This window comes from Rhipicephalus sanguineus, chromosome 11 (assembly GCF_013339695.2).
Source record: "Rhipicephalus sanguineus isolate Rsan-2018 chromosome 11, BIME_Rsan_1.4, whole genome shotgun sequence".
Lineage (NCBI taxonomy): Eukaryota > Metazoa > Arthropoda > Arachnida > Ixodida > Ixodidae > Rhipicephalus > Rhipicephalus sanguineus.
The window spans coordinates 42,737,274-42,756,404 of record NC_051186.1 but is presented as its reverse complement, the minus strand read 5'-3'; positions in this window follow the sequence as shown (position 1 = coordinate 42,756,404).

Genomic DNA, 19,131 nt, shown 5'->3' with positions numbered 1-19,131 from the left:
CGCCTGCGCCCAAGGTTGCCTGCGCCTGTGTCATGGATGGCTCGTCCCGGCATGGGATCATTACGCCAAGCGAAGGCAGCGCCACTTTGTTGCATACAACTAACGCAGACCTATATGTACATTTTTATGGAGTAATATCTTTTAATATAAAGAAATGAACAATATTTCAGTACTAACAGAAAAGTCATCGAACGCATACACCAATCAATGGTCACGTGACCGGCTTCATCGGACTGTTTATGATTTTGCCGCCAGAGGCGCCAAAGGTCATTTTTCGCGACTTTCAATGAAGAAATAAAAATATAAATCCACCTCTCACGAGATAAACAGGGTTGGTTTGAGTCAATGCGACGGACAATCTTTCCATCAGTGCAGTCATCTCATTTTATGTTCTGGGCAGTTGTCGGTCCCTTTAAGGACATCATGTGGACTTGGACATTCTTGTAAAAACTTTCATGTATATAGTGCTCAGACATTTGTATATGTTACTGTCCCTGTTGTATAAGCACTGCACCTAAGTGTTAGTAGCGTCCTGTGATAAAATAAACTTTTTCCAAGCACTTTTCCCAACACATCTTTTTCCAAACGCTGATTAATTAACCTTGCTTTGTTTCTTTCCTTCTTGCTATATCTTCCTCTTCTGCAGCAGTGCATTGCAGTCGATAGCATATGTACTGCGGGAAACTACAGTGGTAAGGAAAGCCGAGCTAGATGGTATGAAGGCATTGTATAATAGCCCGAAAACACGGGGACACAGGCTAGAGAGGTACGGCACAGGTACTTTTGTGTTTTTGCTCTAAACACACTCACACGCACGCACGCACGCACGCACACACGCACGCACACACACACACGCGCGCACACACACAAACACACACACACACACACACACTCACACACAACACACACACACACACACACACACACACACACACACACACACACACACACACACACGGGGTTTCTGCCTGTGATTGACTCCTGCAGTGCTTACAATTGGAAGGCAAGACAATCAAGTTTCCTTTCGTGTCAACACCGTGACACTCTGGCAGTGTCATCAATGGCGCGACCCGCAGGCTCCAGCTGCTGACTGATAATGAATCGCCGCCAATAAATCACGCTTGCTCTATCCGCGGTGTCGCCGAGATGCGTACGTTTCGGGCGCGGTCTCGGCCGCAGTCATCTTCCATGCAGGATCGCGCGCATCACTATATCGGCTTCCTGAAAAAACAAACAAAAAAGAAAGCTTTCTGCGCCCCCTCCACACACACGGAACACTTATACTCTGCGACAGGAATACCCACGACTCGACAGATCGCTGTGGGGGGTTCCCGTAATTTTTCTCACGCTATCGTGCTCGGGGCCCCGAAGGGGTTTTTCCCACCTTCATTTCGGATGCGAGACATTCCTCGTCCCTCTCGTCGCCGCCTTCTCAGTGGTGACCCTTTCACACCCGCGAAAGTCTGAAAGAAAAAAATAAAAGGTGTTCGAGACGAACGTAGAAAGACGAAGTCACGCATAGGGACTTCGTCATGTCCAACAGTACAACGCGGATGTCCCTGGCGCGAAGAGTGATTGAAAAGGTGCTGATATCATCTTCACGGCTTTCTTGCCGAGGTGTTCCCCCTCTTGGCCACTCAGAGTACCTTTATTGATATACTCCGTTTCAGCCATCCGGTGAAGCGCTGTGCAGGCGAGTGAGACTTCTCGCAGTAGATGCGTTCGCATTACGAAATAGTTTGTTGCTTTTACCACCGGAATTGATTTTTTTTTCTTTTCTAGACTGAGCAATAAATGGAGATGCTTAGTGCCTTACGAATAAACAAACTCCGTTACATTGCTGTTATTGTACGGCTAGATCGCTTAGCGTCTTGCTGTTTTTTGTTTTATATTTCATTTGCAGCCCATCGTGATGCGTCACGCTGAGGCTCTTCCTCGGCTAGTGCTAGAGTTTACAACGACGAAAAGCATCCACGAGACGCACGGACATTCTGTGCTGACCAACCTTCTTGCATATGTAATTTCCACAGCGTTGAACATGATGTATGATACGGAGTACAGTTGTGTCGAATAGACGAGTGACATCAACGATGTAATAGAAGCGCTTGACCCATAAACATTTCAGCGAAGCATCTACGAGTTACAGGTTTCTGTGGCGGCGGCGGCGGCGTAGTTCGCGAAAAGCCTGGCGCCGGCGTGCGTACAGAAATGCTGCCCTCGAAGCGACCTTCTTACGGGAGAGTGTGGTCCTCCCTGTTGCGTTCAGCTGCGGAGCTTCTGGCTGTCATGCTCACACCAGCATCTTCAACATATCGCAAAATCTTTCTCACCAGAAGGTTTACACCGACTCCTTATACAAGCTCATTCACCCTTCAGCGGTATGCTTTGACGGCAAGGTGGCTTCGAAAATCTCCGTCGAAGACAGATACGTCTTTAATGGATTGCGCAATAACCAGCGCTGCAAAAAATAAAAAGATAAAAAAAAGAAAAGAAATGCCAGTGCAGTGAGTACGGGGCGATGAACCGCCGCTTGCTTTCGCAACGTGCAATGAAAGGCGGGTGCACGCCAACATGTGCAAAGCACGCCACTGCCGGATGCGTGAGATGGTGCTCTTTTGACTGCGCGACTGACTCATGACGTTCCGCGCTCTTATTCATGCCGACGCGTGTCTGTTTATAGCGGTTACTCGCGGCACTGGTGTTGCGTCACGATCTTTTTAGTGCTGTTTTATCCTACCGCTCGAATGGTGCAAACCGACAAAAAGATCAGTAACAACCTAACGGTGCTGCGAGAAATACACACGCCTGCCCCACTAGGAGATAATATTAAGGCGAAAGCCTTGGATGTTTCATCAAATGCGAGAAGTGACTGTGAGCGGCGTCAGCGTCAACACCAGTGATACAAAAAAAAAAAACTATCACAATGTGATGACGCCACCCTATGACATCCTTATGACGTCAAATCTCGTCAAAATTAGTGACGTCGTCATGACGTTGGCATGACCTCCCATAACGTGATGGCACATGATGACGTGCTCATAGGCGTGCGCAGGTTTCCCTTTGAGAGGGTGGGGGGGGGGGGGGAAGGTTCATCGCGGCGCCCCCCCCCCCCTAACTATCGAGTCAATTTATGGGGTAGACTTCGCGGCCCCCTCTTAGGTGACTAGGGGGGCGGCCTGCCCCCCCCCCCCCCCCTTTAAGCACGCTTATGGACGTCCTGACACGACATCGTCGGTTGTTCAAAGGTAGAGGCAGTGCAAAACCAGGTGAGATGGAGAAAGCTTGCAATGCCTCTGATCCCGGAGGTATTGCAAAACCACGTTGGATGCACAAACACTTTGGGGGGCCGGAGGGGGGATGGATGCATACGATCGAGTGAGAAGAAAAGGCTGATGGCATTCGCCTTCGATTCGTCTTAGGCAAATGGATAAGGGAGCGTGTTACGTTATTTATATCCACACCATCCGGTAACGCTCTTTGATTCGCTCTCTTACGTCACAACTGTGACAAACTTGAAATTCGGTAGCCTTTGGGGAACTGCGTGCTGGGGCGTGGAGAGAGCGCAATGAAAATTTAAATGAGCGGTTTTTTTTTTTTTGTGCAAAAACCGCGACATCATTACGCTGTACGCCGTGGTGGCGGCTTCAGATTAATTTTGGACCACAATGGCTAAGTTTCTTGGTGGCGGAACTTGACGAGTCATTGCCACGAGTGCGGGTGTGAGCCATTGTTAAAAGATTGCTCACTTTTCTTTTCCGGACCAGCCTACACGAGGAATGGTTGAGGCAATCCGAATTCAATGTGAAGGTTCTAGATGTGTCAGCATAACCTCTGCGTCTGACCGCAAAGGAAGGAGTCTTCTGGGGAGGGGGGCGGGCGTTGATGCAAATGCGCGTGGACGTACTGCGCATGCACACGTTGCACATTTCTCGTGTGTTGATTGTGAGTCGGCTGGTTGGTTGTCGTGTATTGGTTGTGGGTCATCAGGTGCAGGTAATTGTAGGGGTGTGCGAATATTCGAAAATTTCGAATAACGAATCGAATAGCATTCTATTCGAGTCGGTACTCGAATCGAATAGTACATACTCGAAATACCGAATATTTTTTTAATTGTTTTCGAATAATTATCGCCGACGGGAGAACCCCAAAACAATGAAACTTTGGAATAGCTAAAGGCCATTTTCCTTCTTTTAATCACTGAATTACCGGTATGCATGCAGCCCAAGCTTTTACGAAACTACCGACGCTATACTGATTACCGGGATGAAGGCGTTTTTTTTTTATGAAAGCTCCATACTCGCTCAGTTTTTACTATGCTGCCTCTGCATCGCATTAATCAGTTCCTGACTTCATCTTGTAAGAACTGAAGGTGCACCTGCATTCAGCTTCATGAATAGCAAGAGATGCAAGGGTTGTGTTTACGTAAATTGTTCTTGCAGATACAGCTTTCAACACCGATATATACATGCCTTCAGTGCCGAGGACCATGTTGCGATGGCAGCTTTATGTGTTTCATTACCGCTTTAGCTGTATGCATAGTCTTCGGTTCAAAATTGTTTAGATTTTATGTCTCAGTTTTATTTAAAAGCAGGCGACAAAGTATCTGCAGTCACTGCTTTATTTCAACCTACAGTTAGAAAATATTTCGAAGGCTGTGGTCGCTGCTGTATACGAGCTTACATCAGATTTCATAACTGTGGTATTTTGAGTCTGTTAAAAGTAAGCGCAACGCTCTTTGGTGAACGTTCGTGAATATTTCTTTCAAAAAAAGAAAAAAAAACGCTACCGAGTTCTAGGACCGTTTTGAGAATGGTTGTCTTACTACTCGAAAACTATTCGAAAAGTATTCGATTAGTATTCGTATTCGATTCGGTGTCATCACTATTCGATTCGTATTCGATTCAGTTCCAAAATTCACTATTCGCACACCCCTAGGTAATTGGCTTACGCATCGAATGACCTATCAATGTGCAAAAGACTAGCTTAAGCGCACGTCTCTTTCGTTTATCCCCGCAACGGACCAGAAACGGATGATGCCGTCACTCCAACAGCACCCATGACGTCATCGCCATCGAGCTCTTTTTTGCCGGCAGCGACGCGTACAAGAATCTGACAGGTGAGCGTGGAGGGTTCTACCCACTGTATCCGAATGTAATCAGTGGGTGTACGAACGTGGCCCCTAGTAGTTACTATATTCGGGCCCGGTGTGCCACTCGCTGGCTACGCCACTGGGCTGTTGTACGCATGAGAATGGCGGGAAAGTGGCGGCTTCGAGTGAACGTCTTTCCTTCTCATTTGTCGTAGCGCCAAGACACGTCCAAGACGAGCTCGGCTACTAAAATGGATGCTTACGCACGATACTGGCGTATCCAGTAAGGAGGAGGAGATACGGGGGTCAACCCCTCCCCCCTCCCCAGGTATTTAAATTTTGCATACGCGCACACATACAAGAACAAGGTGTTTAATGAAGCGAAAGGTGGAGGTGTCGGCCTGGAAGCGGGTTTCTAGCCTGCTACTCCTCACGATGGTAAAGGGAAAGGGAGGAGAGAGGGAGGTATGACGGTAGGTGACTATGGTATAGTACTATGATGCACTACACACACTGTCCTGCGCGGGGGCACACATACAAACACACGCACGAACACACGTAAAAGGCAGATAGCCGCTTATCACGTACCACTTGTGTGTACTGTCGATTTATTCTCCGTTAACTAGTTTCGTGTATTAGTTCTGTCATCCTTCAGCTGAGTAGTAACGGACACGTTTTGTGAGCAACAATAAGTCTTTTCGTGATAATGCGATTGAAGAGAAAATTATAGGCAAATGCGGCAACGGCGTATATTGACAAAGCAAGCATGGCACTTCGGCACTTTGACGAACATCATAATTATGCTAATCCGCGGATTAGTGTAATCTTCGTTGGAAGGTGGGTGAGGGGGGGGGGTCCTTAAACAGTTATGCACTTTGATTGTTGGCCGCTCCAGACAAGTGTTATTCAGACTGCGTAATGTGGCCTTGTAGACGAATCCCTGCACATGTCAGTACATCACGTAATCTTCTCACTGTTCGATTGTTCTCTGCAAACCTGTCCTCGTTTTCTTTCTTCCTTAAGTACCTGGGCAGCGGCCCGTACGACTATAAAGCAGCGGCACTTCTTTTCAGCTCCACAGCCTTGAAGAAGGCCTGTGATTTTGTTTTTCAGAGACTATATCTTGGCTCATACATTTCGAGCAATCCGTAAGGCGCACACGAAACAAAAGTAATCTAGGCCACGCCGCGGGATGTAGCGACAAATTGGGCCTAATGGAGAAACCGGACAATGGCGTCACTGCCCCCACCCCCTTTTCACAAAACGTGGGGGGTCTCGAAAATGGACCGTGCGCGCTATATAGCTGGCGCACGAGTACCGGTCTTTTAAGAGTACATCGGCAGGCTTAGACGTGATGTGGTTGGTCATAAATAAAGGCACCCGTGGCGCACCGCGATGCACCTATGTAACGGGGCTGAGCACTATGCGAACAAAAGAAAAAGTAATAAGAAGTTGAAGACGTGAGGCGAGATCTATTAACGGGACGCGTATGGGAATTCGTTCTTTCAAATTGATTCCCGTAGTCGCGCAAAGTGCACCCTAAGTGGGCCCTCTTCTTTAAGGCGAGAAAAGAATAGCGTGCGAATACCTGGGCGTACACTACCCTGCTGCGTAAGACATAGAGGATTGCGTTGTAACCCTAAAAAGAAGCCGCGGTGCGTATAATGATGACTGAATTATAATGGATGAGCTGCGGTTTCGCAACGACTAATTGGTACGTGCTTACCATGCTCAAGAAGAGCTTCAGGACAACGAAATTTCTGGGCATGGCGTTGGATGTAAGAAGACTTTTGTTCATACCAGTACATTTGATTTTTTTTTCCATCTAGTGCACTATACACTAAGCAATAGCGCCGTTTTTTTATTTATTATTTAGGTGTTGTTATTACATTCAGAGTATTTCTCGTATACTGTCTCCGGCTTGTTCTTTCAAGTTGTGATGTCGCTATTTGTGCATTTATTGTCTTCAGAATACTTGATCTAAAGAAACTCACAGTACTGTAAAACGTACTTAAGAGCATTTATGTAACTATAACACCTCCGCGTCTGACAAGGAGTTGCCGGCGCCGCAACAGTGTGCCAGAGTACACTTCTCGTTTTGACGAAAAGTACGCGGAATTCCGAAAGGAATAGCACAGCTGAAACCAGCGCTCGTGGCCTTCTCTCTTTCTGTCCTTCTTCTTACTGTGTTGCGCTCTACGTTATTCCACGATGATTAATAACAGAATGTGTCACACTGACACATTTGGGGCGCTTGAACGCAAAGTGAGTCATGGAAGGGGTCCACATGACAGGTAGTGTTCATTAAATCCGTTTAACGAAAGCTGATCGGTTGGGACGTAGGCGCAGAATAATAACTCACAAGGTCCATCATACAGTCGCCTAAGACGACTCGAAGGCGAAAGCCATCTTCTTATTTCTTCTCAGTCAAGGTATCGATATAACCCCCCCCCCCCTCCCTCGACTGCTTTGCGTTTGTGCAGCTAACGTGGTTTTGCATTGCCTCCAGGATCGGAGGCATTGCAAGCTTTCTGCGCCTCATCTGGTTTTGCACTGCCCCGCTTTTCTCTTTCCCAAGTACAGGGTAGCAAACCGGAGGCTTCCTCTGGTTAACCTCCCTGCTTTTCTTTATATTTCTCTATCTCTCTCTCTCTATCCGTGATCGACCCACTTTTGACCAAGCCACGATGTCATGTGGTGACGTCATTATGTGACGACACGTGATGTGAAGTCATGATGACGTCATAGTGACGTCACATTTTTTGGCAATATAAGGCGTCGTGACGACGTTATATGGTGATAATTTTTTTGCATCACTGACGCGAAAGCCTTGATGAGGCAACTAAGGCTTTCGCCTTAATGATGTCATACAGTAGTTTACACCAAGAAACTGAATCAGTTATACATTTTATGAACTTAAGTGTACACGGAATACTGGCGCAGTGTCTTAAACGGAGACTGAGTGGATGATGAACAGGTTATGCCCTTGGGAACTGTGTTCCGAAGATTAGCTGCAGTACTCGCGAGGCAAAATGCTCTATCGTTATCAAACTTTACGAAGTATTCCCTTACGAAGATATCTGCTCATCTAATGCCTTGCTCTTCCCCTCGATCGTTCTTGGTGACACAAAGAGTTTGCCGCTCGTTCAGCTTTCCGACCTTCGCACCTGTCAACCTTGAAGTGCATGAAAATTCATTTGGCCGGGCCGCTTTCAGGCGAACTCTATCATGCGTGACAACTCGCGTATACACCAACGGCGACAAGTTATTCTACGTGCCGTGTTTACTCGAATGCAAGTCGAGCACCAAATGCGTTGAAACGCAGCTCGATCGTGTCGCTGCTTGCTTCGCTGCAAATGAGTTGTGGCGTCAGTAGAGGGCATAGGTTTGTGTACGGTGGGCCGCATAGGAGTGCCATGCAATTATGGTTCTTAAGGCGAAAGCCTTAGATGCTTCATCAAATGCGAAAAGTGACCGTCGGCGGCGGCGGCGTCGTTGGCGAAAAAAAAAGTCATGTGATGACGTCACCATATGACGTCATCATGACACCACAGGTCACAAAAATTCGTGACATCTATGTGACGTCATCATGACGTCACATGATCACGCCATCACTAGACATCGTGGCTTGGTCACATGTAGGCCGATCCCGGAGGCAATGCAAAACCACGTGAGGTGCGAAAAACTGGCAACGCCTCCGATCCCGGAGGCAGTGCAAAACCACGTTATGTGCAGAACGCTTTAGGAGGGGGCGGGGGCGGGCGCGGGGGGGACCAATAGAATTGACTGCGAAGAGAAAGAAGAAGATGGCTTTCGCTTTAGAGTCGCCTTACGCAAATGCGTAAGGGCGCGTGTGAATATTTTTCCAACACGAAAAGGTTCGCGTATGCCCGGTTGTATACGGTAGGTAATTTTCAATTTTCCAGCGTTTCTTGGCTCTCGTTTCAGAGTGGCGTACACTTGCTCCTGTGTACGCTTTCGCAACCCTCTCTTTCGACAGCGTGGTGTTACGCGACGGTGCATATCGAAGTGGCGAGAAGCGGAACGGTGGCAGAATGACATTCTGTGACCGTATTTCGTAAAAAAAAAAGAAAAAAAGAAACTTGGAAGAATACCAAGGTGGCTGTGAGATAGAAAGCGATGACGGTAACAAGAAGCGAAGTCTTCGCAAAAAGAAAGAAAGGATAAGTAAATATAACCTGTCGCCACCCTAAGCGCAGGTGCAGATGTGTGCGTGCTTCTAAGTGAACGCGGAAGCAATTTGAAAAGCAAACTTCTTTTCGTCAACCTGTCACGCCGCTTGCATCTGTTGCCAGAACGCTGCTTGAAACTATTCAGAGGCTTTGAAAAATAGTTTGCTTTTCGCCAGTTGCAGTTGGGTTAAAACGAAAACAAAAATTGGCAGTTTCGCCAAATGAAATAAAAAAAAAGAAAATTGAAAGTGATGTAGTGGATGCACTTAGTTTGGATACCAAGCTAGTTGGTAAGGCAACATGTTGGGAACGAAACAGCGCAAGAAGATGGCAAGCAAACGCGGCGAATTTACAGCACTTCGTATTTTTGTTTGATATATTTTTGGACGACAGTGTTTCATGTATTTTTTCGCGCAGCTTTTTTTACAGTTTAAATGTGAGTGAGTGAGTGAGTGAGTGAGTGAGTGAGTGAGTGAGTGAGTGAGTGAGTGAGTGAGTGAGTGAGTGAGTGAGTGAGTGAGTGAGTGAGTGAGTGAGTGAGTGAGTGAGTGAGTGAGTGAGTGAGTGAGTGAGTGAGTGAGTGAGTGAGTGAGTGAGTGAGTGAAAAATTGAGAGAATGAATAATTAATTAAGTGAGTGAGTGAGCCAGCCAGCAAGCCAGCAAGCGATAGCTGCATAACACGATGATCAGGAATCTTTGCAGGATTGTATGTCCAGCCCACATGTGCTCGGTCGTCACGGCCGCTCGCAGTCTGACACGTGACTCTTAAGAAATTAATCCTGTTATAAGACTCTTCACGAAACTGGCGTTGCGTCGCAGAGTCCAACTTTCTGTGAGCGTACAGACAGACAGCTTTCTTTCGCGAAGCTCTACAGAAACCCCCGAGTAATTTTTGTAGCGTAATCCTTCTCTGGGGGGTTGCCTTGGAGACGCTAGCCTAGACGACACAATTGCAGGGGTCACGTTTCAGGAAGAGCACGCGCAATTTGTCGGGGTCGTATATACAACGTTGCAACAAAACGCCGGAAAATATGAACTTGAGCCGTGTGCGGAAAACAAACTCATTATTCGAAGTGAAAGAACAACGACGGCGATAGCACGACCGCGGACAGTGTCGCGCGTGGTTCATTTCTCACACCCCGTCAAGGACCACCGTATATTTCATAAGTGAAGGTTGCTTGCATCTCTGGTGCAAGTTACGCAATTAGTGGACGTTCAAATTGCGATGCGGCTCATTAGAAAATAAAAATAAAAGAGACTGCCTCCTAATCGAGGACGAGAGGGGCATCTCGATGAAAGTTGCGAAGGAGAGCTCGTAACGAAACGAAGCGGTAACGACTGCTAAAAAAAAGAAAAATTTGGGGTAGCTACGCACTAGTAATGCGAAGACTAAGGATGCGCCGGAGGTGGTGGCGTTGCCCTCCTCCTTTCCCTCCTCCTCACCTTCACTTCCGTTTCCCAACCCTTGCTATACTATACTATACAAGACAGCTCCACTAACGTGAAATCTGAGGAGGTGCGAAGCACCGGTTTTTCCCATAGGTACACGTCAATAGCAATGAGAGGACATCGTCCTCCCACTGCTACAGACCGAGTCGCAGACAGGGTACATCGCAGAAACAGAGCTTTTTCTGAGCCAACGCGCCGTCTTATTTGCCGCTTGCTTTAGCGTGACGAGCGACGACAGGAGACACCGTGACGGGCTACAACGACGGGAGGTGCCGACGGACCGAGCGCATAAGGTGCTTCGCACCTAGAAGACGCCGTTCCCGTTCAAGATGTTCCGTGAGACATTTCCTCGACCGGAGCTTTGGCGGCCGTGTACTCGCATCTCGGGAAATATTGATCTTTTGTTGAGAACGACCAGTTCCGTAAGGTATGCACGAAACAGCGCCCGGAGCGCCCATAAGAATGAAGCTTTTCCAACGCCTCCAGGAGGCGTTGGAAAAGCTTCAAACCAACGCCTCCAGGAAAAGCTTCAAACCAACGCCTCCAGGAGGCGTTGGTTTTTCATTATACAACGCTGGTGTGACTGCATTCACATGAACTTCTTGCACTCTCTCCTTTCACTCTTTCACCGTCTTCGATCACCACACCCTCTCCTCCCGTGGAGGACGACAACCAGCCGGTACCGGCTCTAGTTAAACAGCCATGTGTTTGTTGAGCCTTCTCTCTGTCTTTCCTCTCACTCTCTCTCTCTCTCTTTGTGCAGACGCTACATCGCCAAAATTCTATCAAGCGATTCTTGTAGAATATGCCGTGTGATGGATGTAGCCTTGGCTTTCGGAAATATATGGGATCCCTGTCGAGCACTGCGAAATGAGCCATTTGATATTGCGCGCGGTCGCGTTAAGCGTAGCGTAAGACACGGAAGCTGTGGGCGTTATAGAACGTGCGTAGTCGCAGCCAGAGAAAAAAAAAAATACGAAAAAATTACGCGCGAGTGTTCTATCAAGGCGTTTGTTCTGTAAACAGTTATTACCGCATTCCCCTATCGCGCCACTTCATTATTCACTTGACTTGGCTCGACGGTAGCTTGCAGCGGCGGCGCCGCCTGTTTAAATTACGCGACTGGAACTGGCCGTACACACATCGTTAGCGAGTGGAGCAGCGTGTTTAAAACTGCGCACTTGATTTAGTAAGCAGCGGCGAAGCGTTTCTACAGCGATGGCAATCGATCACGGAACGATGTTTCAAGGTGAAACGCGAATTTGCACGCCGCAGCCGTCGCTGCATATTACGTACAGCGCGACGAACAGGGACGTGGTTTAACGTGGTTTAATTAGGTTATCGACGACCGCGCCACGTTTTATGCGGGGCCCAGGCGTAAACACCCGTGAGTTCCCGTGTTCACGACGAAGACTTAAGTCAGTACTGTTGGAAAGTTTTCGCCCAATCGCGGTGCTCGGAATATCGCTAGCAATGACTGATGAGTTATGACCAATGGCAGAAGAGTACTTAAACTGCAGAGAGCTTTGTGAATGCGGTCCGCGTTCTCGTTTCTTTTTCAACAACAGAGCATGTTTAAGTTGTCGGCAACTTGCGCTCCGTCGTAAAAACTGTCATCATCATGGACCGGCACGCGCTCTCTTCATGAACATGTGAGAACGCGCCGGACGAATTGGGCAAGCCTCATTACCGCGTATGGCAGTCAAACGAAAACGAGCACGTGAAAAGGGAGAGAGAAAGAATGAGATAGAAAGAGAAAAATAAAGAGAGGGAAAGAAAGAAAGAAGGAGAGAAAGACAGCGATAGAATGAAAGAGGAAGAAAAAATAGAGAAATTAAGGGAACAAAGACAGAAAAAGACACAGAGACAGAAAAACATAGACAGAGAAAGCGAGAAAAACAAAGAGAGAGAGAGAAAGAAACATAGAGAGAGAGAGAGAGAGAGAGAGAGAGAGAGCGATATAAAGAAAGAATAAGCGATAAATAGAGAGAGAGAGAGAAAGGGAAGAGGAAAATATATATAGAGCGAGAAAGCGAAAGAAATACATAGAGTGAGAAAGAAAGAAAGAAAGAAGAAACAAACAGATATAAAAAAGAGATACATGAAACAGAGAGAAAGAGAAAGAAAGAGAAAAAGAAAGAAAGAAAAAAATCACAGCATATCCACGGAGTGAATGATGAGTGGGCGAAGCTGCGGAGGTTCATCGGTAAACCGTGAATCTTCCGTGAATTCTGCCCAGTACATCATCACCGACGTGAGATCGGGCGCGTTTATACTAAAGGTTCGATGAGTTATGACGACTTGCAGCTCACTTTAATTTTACATGTACGCTGTGAATTTTCATTGTTTAGAAAACCATTGCTTTAGAAAACTTCTGGCGTCTTTCGTTAAGCAGCTGGCGTCTTTTCGTATTGCTTTAGAAACATCTGGCGTCTTTTCGTTTTGCTTTTAGAAAACATCTGGCGTCTTTCGTTGGTTTATTTCATCAATCAACGGCGTTTTGAACAAAATTTTTATTGTTTAATCACGCACAGGAGAAATCTCACCAGGCACTACCTTGGAGGTAAACAATGGCTGCTAATGGGAATGAGAGACAGAAGAAGTCGGCTTTTAGCTAACACTTACACTTCTACTTCTACTAACGTTTCCTACTGGAACATGCCAATGGCTGCTAATGGGGAATGAGAGACAGAAGAATTCGGCTTTTAGTTAACGCGCACGCTGCGAATTTTTTATTGTTCAACAACGCACAGGAAAAATCTCCCACCGGCACCATCTTGGAGGTCAAGATCTGGTACTAGCGTTACGACTGGTTACGCACTACGAGGGACGAACGGGTGCCGCTTTAAAGGCCAACTCCGGCGATTTTTCGAGGTCGATGGATCTCAATGAAATTCGCTGGGTACGTTCCTTTGCACGTTTCCGTCATTTATGCCAAATTACAGGCTTGAGGCATGCGCAGATTGTTTGCAAATGAATTTTAAAGATTGTCTGCAAACGCCCTCCTGGCTTCCCACAATTATTGGCAACATTGCGTCTGTGACGTCAGTATTGGTAAGGCGGCGGAAGTGACGCCGCCGAGGGCACCATAACTTCGGCGCTTCGGCCGCTACAGCGAGCGTCTGCTGTGCACAAGGCGACAGACAGCGTTGGTTTGGCCGACGCTTCGCTGGTCGTCCCGGCTGTCACAGTTTTCATACTCCGCGCCGGCGTGACCGGCATGCCTTGCACGACTTCTGGTTCGTTCGTAACAACGTCTACGTCATACGTAGATAGTACACTCGGTTGGGTTTCGGTGTTGCGCTTTTTTGCTTATTTAAAATTATTCTCCAATTTGCCGAGTATTTCTGCTATCGGGCCCGTAACAGGAGCGTCTCAGGAACATAAAAGCACCATTACTTTGACATGGCCAAAAAATCGCCGGAGTTGGCCTTTAAGGAGCTTCGCCCCTAAAATAAAGAGAAAAGAGGAAGGCCACTCAGTTCCGCTCTTCCTTCAGGCTTGGCACCGCTAGTGCGAAGCTGCGGTATTTTTTTCTTTAAAGGCGAAAGCCTTAGATGCCTCATCAAACGCCAGAAGTGACCGTTGGTGTCGGCGGCGTTAACGCGAGTGATGTCACCTTTACCCCTTATCTTAACCCCCTTACCTTAACCCCGTTACCCTACCTCCATATTGCAAGTTGCCCCCTTATAGCTCCATATTGGTCGAGTCGGAAATGAAACAAGCTCCGCTATGAATGCAAAAACGAAAATTAAGCTATAACGTACTTCTCACTAAGGCTTGCCCTTTGGTCCCCTGCTTTCCGGCGGTAAAAGTGAGAAGCAAAGAGTTCTTGGAATGCAACATCGGAGGTCCTCAGCCACCATTATCGCCAAAAGCCTGCATTGCCATAACCCTGCAACCTAATCAATGGCGGCAAATGTCCGACTATGTAATACTAGTAGCAGAAAGTGGTTGTTTGTTTGTTTGAGGAAACATGTGCAAGATGAAGAATAGTAATTATGGTCGCACTGTAACTGTCAAGCTCGATCGGCTGATCTGCCGGAACGATGGCCATCAGTGGATGCGGGAGGAGTAAAGGGCAGGAAGAAGACAGGGGGGTGGTCTATACACACATCTATTCTACACATATGGATGCTACTTATGGATGCTGCTTGCTCCTTGAAAATCCCTCTACGTCTGGGTACTACCTTGTCGATTGTTTATCCCTAAGAGACCCACCTGCTTGTTGATGGCGTGTGTTAAACTTGTCTACGAATACGAAGTTTGTGCGCGCGTGGATGGGGCTGTGGCTAGGGTTACGACCAGACATAACTGTAGTCCTCGCTATCGTTACGTCCGTAACCCACGGCAGGGTTCTGTTTGGTGTCGCAGTAGTCTGTTGCCAGACTGAGGAGCGCGAGGAAATTTTCCTGTTGCTCAGTGAAGGCCCTCTGAGCCCTTCGGGCGCGGAAAAACTAATCGTGGCTTCGCCCTCGCTAGGGTGGCTACCCTCGCTTCGCGAGTGCGACCATTTCGCTAACGCTCAATGGCCGGTTGGCAGGGTCTCCGTCACGCGCTACTGGCCGCTGTCGCGGCCACGCGCTGTTTAGCCCGCGCGCCTGCCCCGTGTCCGTGGTGTGCCCGTGTCACTGGGGCGCACGTAAACCACGAGCCGCTTCGCGCTTCTCAGTTTGGCAGCAGAATAATGCGACACCAAACAAAACCCTTCCGGAAAAAAAGAAAGAAAAAAACAAGACAGCAGCGAGGTTCGAACCAGCGTCCTCGCAGTTCCGAGCGCGACACGTTAACCGCTGCGCCACTACGGCCAATCGGTTCTGTACGTCTAACGGGCTTCATTTGTATTGTCACGCTGGACGTAACTTTAAGACTTGTTATTCTTACGTCCAGACGTACCTGCACCGACTCCTATCGTTACGTCTAGACGTAACGCTAGACACTTCCTTTCCTAAAACGCACACAAACCACACGCGCCAAACCGCAAACGACGAGGAGCAAGCTCTCCTAGGGACAAAAAGAGCATTGCACGTGTTCCTAGGTAGTACCCAGACATAGGGAGATCTTCAAGAAGCAAACGGGGAAAATGTCCCCAGATCTAAGTTACCCGGATGGATTCTGTGAGAAAAAGAGACGCTCGTCTGACTGACCGCGGCCGAAGAGGCCAACTTTTCCGCGCGGTGAAAATCGGTCCGGGAGCGATCCGGGCAAGCGGCCGCGGGTTTTCCGCTTGCGGATAATCCGCGACCGCTTTCCGGATCCGCGCTCGGTATGAACGTGCCTTTACATCTGACTCAAGCGTTTAAGTCTGTCCGGTATTCTGGTATCGCAGAGGCGTAGCGTAATAGTAATACCGGATAGCGTGTGGCATAGCTGCCGCCACGTCAAGTGGAGCCCGCTATGCAGGATAAAAAACAACTAAGAAACGTGTATACTATGTCCTGCGAGGTTCAGGAAGCGCCCATAGCCACTCGCCATGCTTACAGGATCAATTATTTGAGTATGGCTCTCGAAAACGGTGCCGAATCGACACGAATACCTTGCTCTCGAATATACGTGAATCTAATTCAAACAAAATCATCATTTCGGAGCTAACGAGCTACAGAGCGCACTACACCCGCTTGATAGATTCGAGGTGGACGGCAACCGCTTTCGACGGTGCGGCCATGTTTTTACGGCGCGCACATGCGCAATTCACACTCGGTATTCCGCTATACGCAAAGCATTTTTCGTATAGCGTAATTCAAGACAGACTAAAAAAAACTCTAGTACATGTATGGGCAGATTTGACACCCCCTACGATGATAAGGGGGAGCGGTTGCCCCCCCTTCTTCCTGCACCCCTTGTGCTCACGGCTATGCCGGTAAGCTCATTCTCATTCTCTGGCGGAGCGAAACCGAGGGTTTCTGCGGAACACCTAGCGAGTGCAATTCCGGTATTTAGATGCGGACACGGCTTTTTCGCGAGGCGCGTGGAATGCATAAATAAAGAAAAGTTATGGCACGGCAGGGGCATAGCCAAGAGGAGGGGGGGTTCAACCCCCCCCCCCCCCGAAAATTATCAATTTTGCTTGCGTATATATACACGCACACATACATACGCACGCACGAACAGTATAGTATAGCTGAACCCCCCCCCCCCCCCCCCACCAAAAAAAAAATTCTGGCTACGCCCCTGTGGCACGGCTCTCTGCCTTACGTGCAGACCCGAAAAATGCCGCCGAGAAAAGAAGCTTTCCCTCACACGCGCCGTGAAAAAATCAGCAACGCAAATGCCTAGTCTTCTGTCGCGCTCAGCTCGATGGTTCCTAGAAACGAGAGAGTGCTGGGCCCACAATTCTGTGTCGCGTAAAAAAAAAAAAGAAGAAAAAATCACAGCATATCCACGGAGTGAATGATGAGTGGGCGAAGCTGCGGAGGTTCATCGGTAAACCGTGAATCTTCCGTGAATTCTGCCCAGTACATCATCACCGACGTGAGATCGGGCGCGTTTATACTAAAGGTTCGATGAGTTATGACGACTTGCAGCTCACTTTAATTTTACATGTACGCTGTGAATTTTCATTGTTTAGAAAACCATTGCGTTAGAAAACACCTTGCGTCTTTCGTTAAGCAGCTGGCGTCTTTTTCGTTTTGCTTTAGAAACATCTGGCGTTCTTTCGTTTTGTTTTTACAAAACATCTGGCGTCTTTCGTTGGTTTATTTCATCAATCAACGGCGTTTTGAACAAAATTTTTATTGTTTAATCACGCACAGGAGAAATCTCACCAGGCACTACCTTGGAGGTAAACAATGGCTGCTAATGGGAATGAGAGACAGAAGAAGTCGGCTTTTAGCTAACACTTACACTTCTACAGAGACAGAAGAATTCGGCTTTTAGTTAACGCGCACGCTGCGAATTTTTTATTGTTCAACAACGCACAGGAGAAATCTCCCACCGGCACCACCTTGGAGGTCAAAGGGTAAGACTTGTTACTCACTACTACGAGCACGACGAGGGACGAACGGGTGCCGCCTTAAGGAGCTTCGCCCCTAAAAGGAAGAAAGAAAAACCGACGCAGCGTTTTTTGAAAGCCAGCGAGAGGCGTGGTGTATACGGAGAGACCGAATCCTCGTGTGCGAGCGTGCGATGGATGTACTACAAGCCGTGCGCACGATTGTACGACAGGTATGGACTGCAGATCAGTGCAAGCATTAGGGTACGTTCACGATTACGAGTAGAAAAAACAACGCCAAGAATAGAGGACGATGAAAGTGCACAAGCCACGGCGCCGTGGCTTGTGCCCTTTCTTCCTCCTGTCTTCTTAGCGTTGTTTCACTCGTAGTACAATCATGTTTACATGTTCAAGAACGTGTGTCGAGGATGCAGAGTATTCCATATTTATCGATTACCATATCACGTAAACGTGAAGAAAAAATTATGACAGCTTCGCGCTATAGTTGCGCCAAGCCTAAAGGAAGAGTGGAGTTGGGCGGCGCCCTCCTGTTTGTTTCTTGTGTCTCTTTTTTTTTGTATCTGCTTCTTTCTATTTCTTTCTTTCTCACTCTGTATATTTCTTTCTCTTTCTCGCTTTTTCTATATTTCTTTCTCTTTTTCCCCCTTTTCATTCTCTCTCCCTCTCTATCTATTTCCCTCATCCTCTTTCTTTTTATCGCTTTCATTCTCCCTTTCTCTCTATTTCTTTGCCTTTTTATCATTTTATATCTTTATTCCCTTTATTTCTATCTATTTTTCTCTTCCTCTTTCTTTCTATCGCTTTCCTTCTCTCTATTTTATATCCCTGTCTTTCCGTGGCTCGCTGCGTCATTCCCAATTTCAGTTGAAGCATTTTCGTAAGCCTTCAGGTACGTCACATACGTCCCATATGTGACAATTCAGGGCTCACCAAAAAGTGTGACAGGTAATCCTTTCTTTTTTGAGAGCGAAGCTGTTAAAGGTGGCAGTAAGATGTCGGTTAACAAAACGTGAATGCTGCGCCGTTGCTAAAAATAACAAAGCCGCCGCCGAGCCGTCGCCATAGCAACCGCCACAGTTTCTTACACCGTGGCTCAGGGACCGCGATTTCAACGCATTCAGAGTGGCAAGCTTTGCGCGAATGCCGGATCCGCCCGTCGCCGTCTCTTGGCTGCGAATTCTTCGGCCAAGCGCGCTGGATCCAATCGCCGCCGGCTTTGTGATTCCCGTGCTGCAGCACTACGACCTGAGGTTCTACTCGTGCTGGGGAAACCCTACATGCTTACCTCAAACATTGACGTCATCGACGGTTTGGTAAACGGAGAAGTGGGAACTCTACGAACGGGAATCGGTGGGCGCCCGTGTTACGCACCTTCCTTCGCTTTCACAATAGTGAAGCTGCATTTATCGCAGGATCTAGAACGACACCAATCGCTATACCTGGCTAT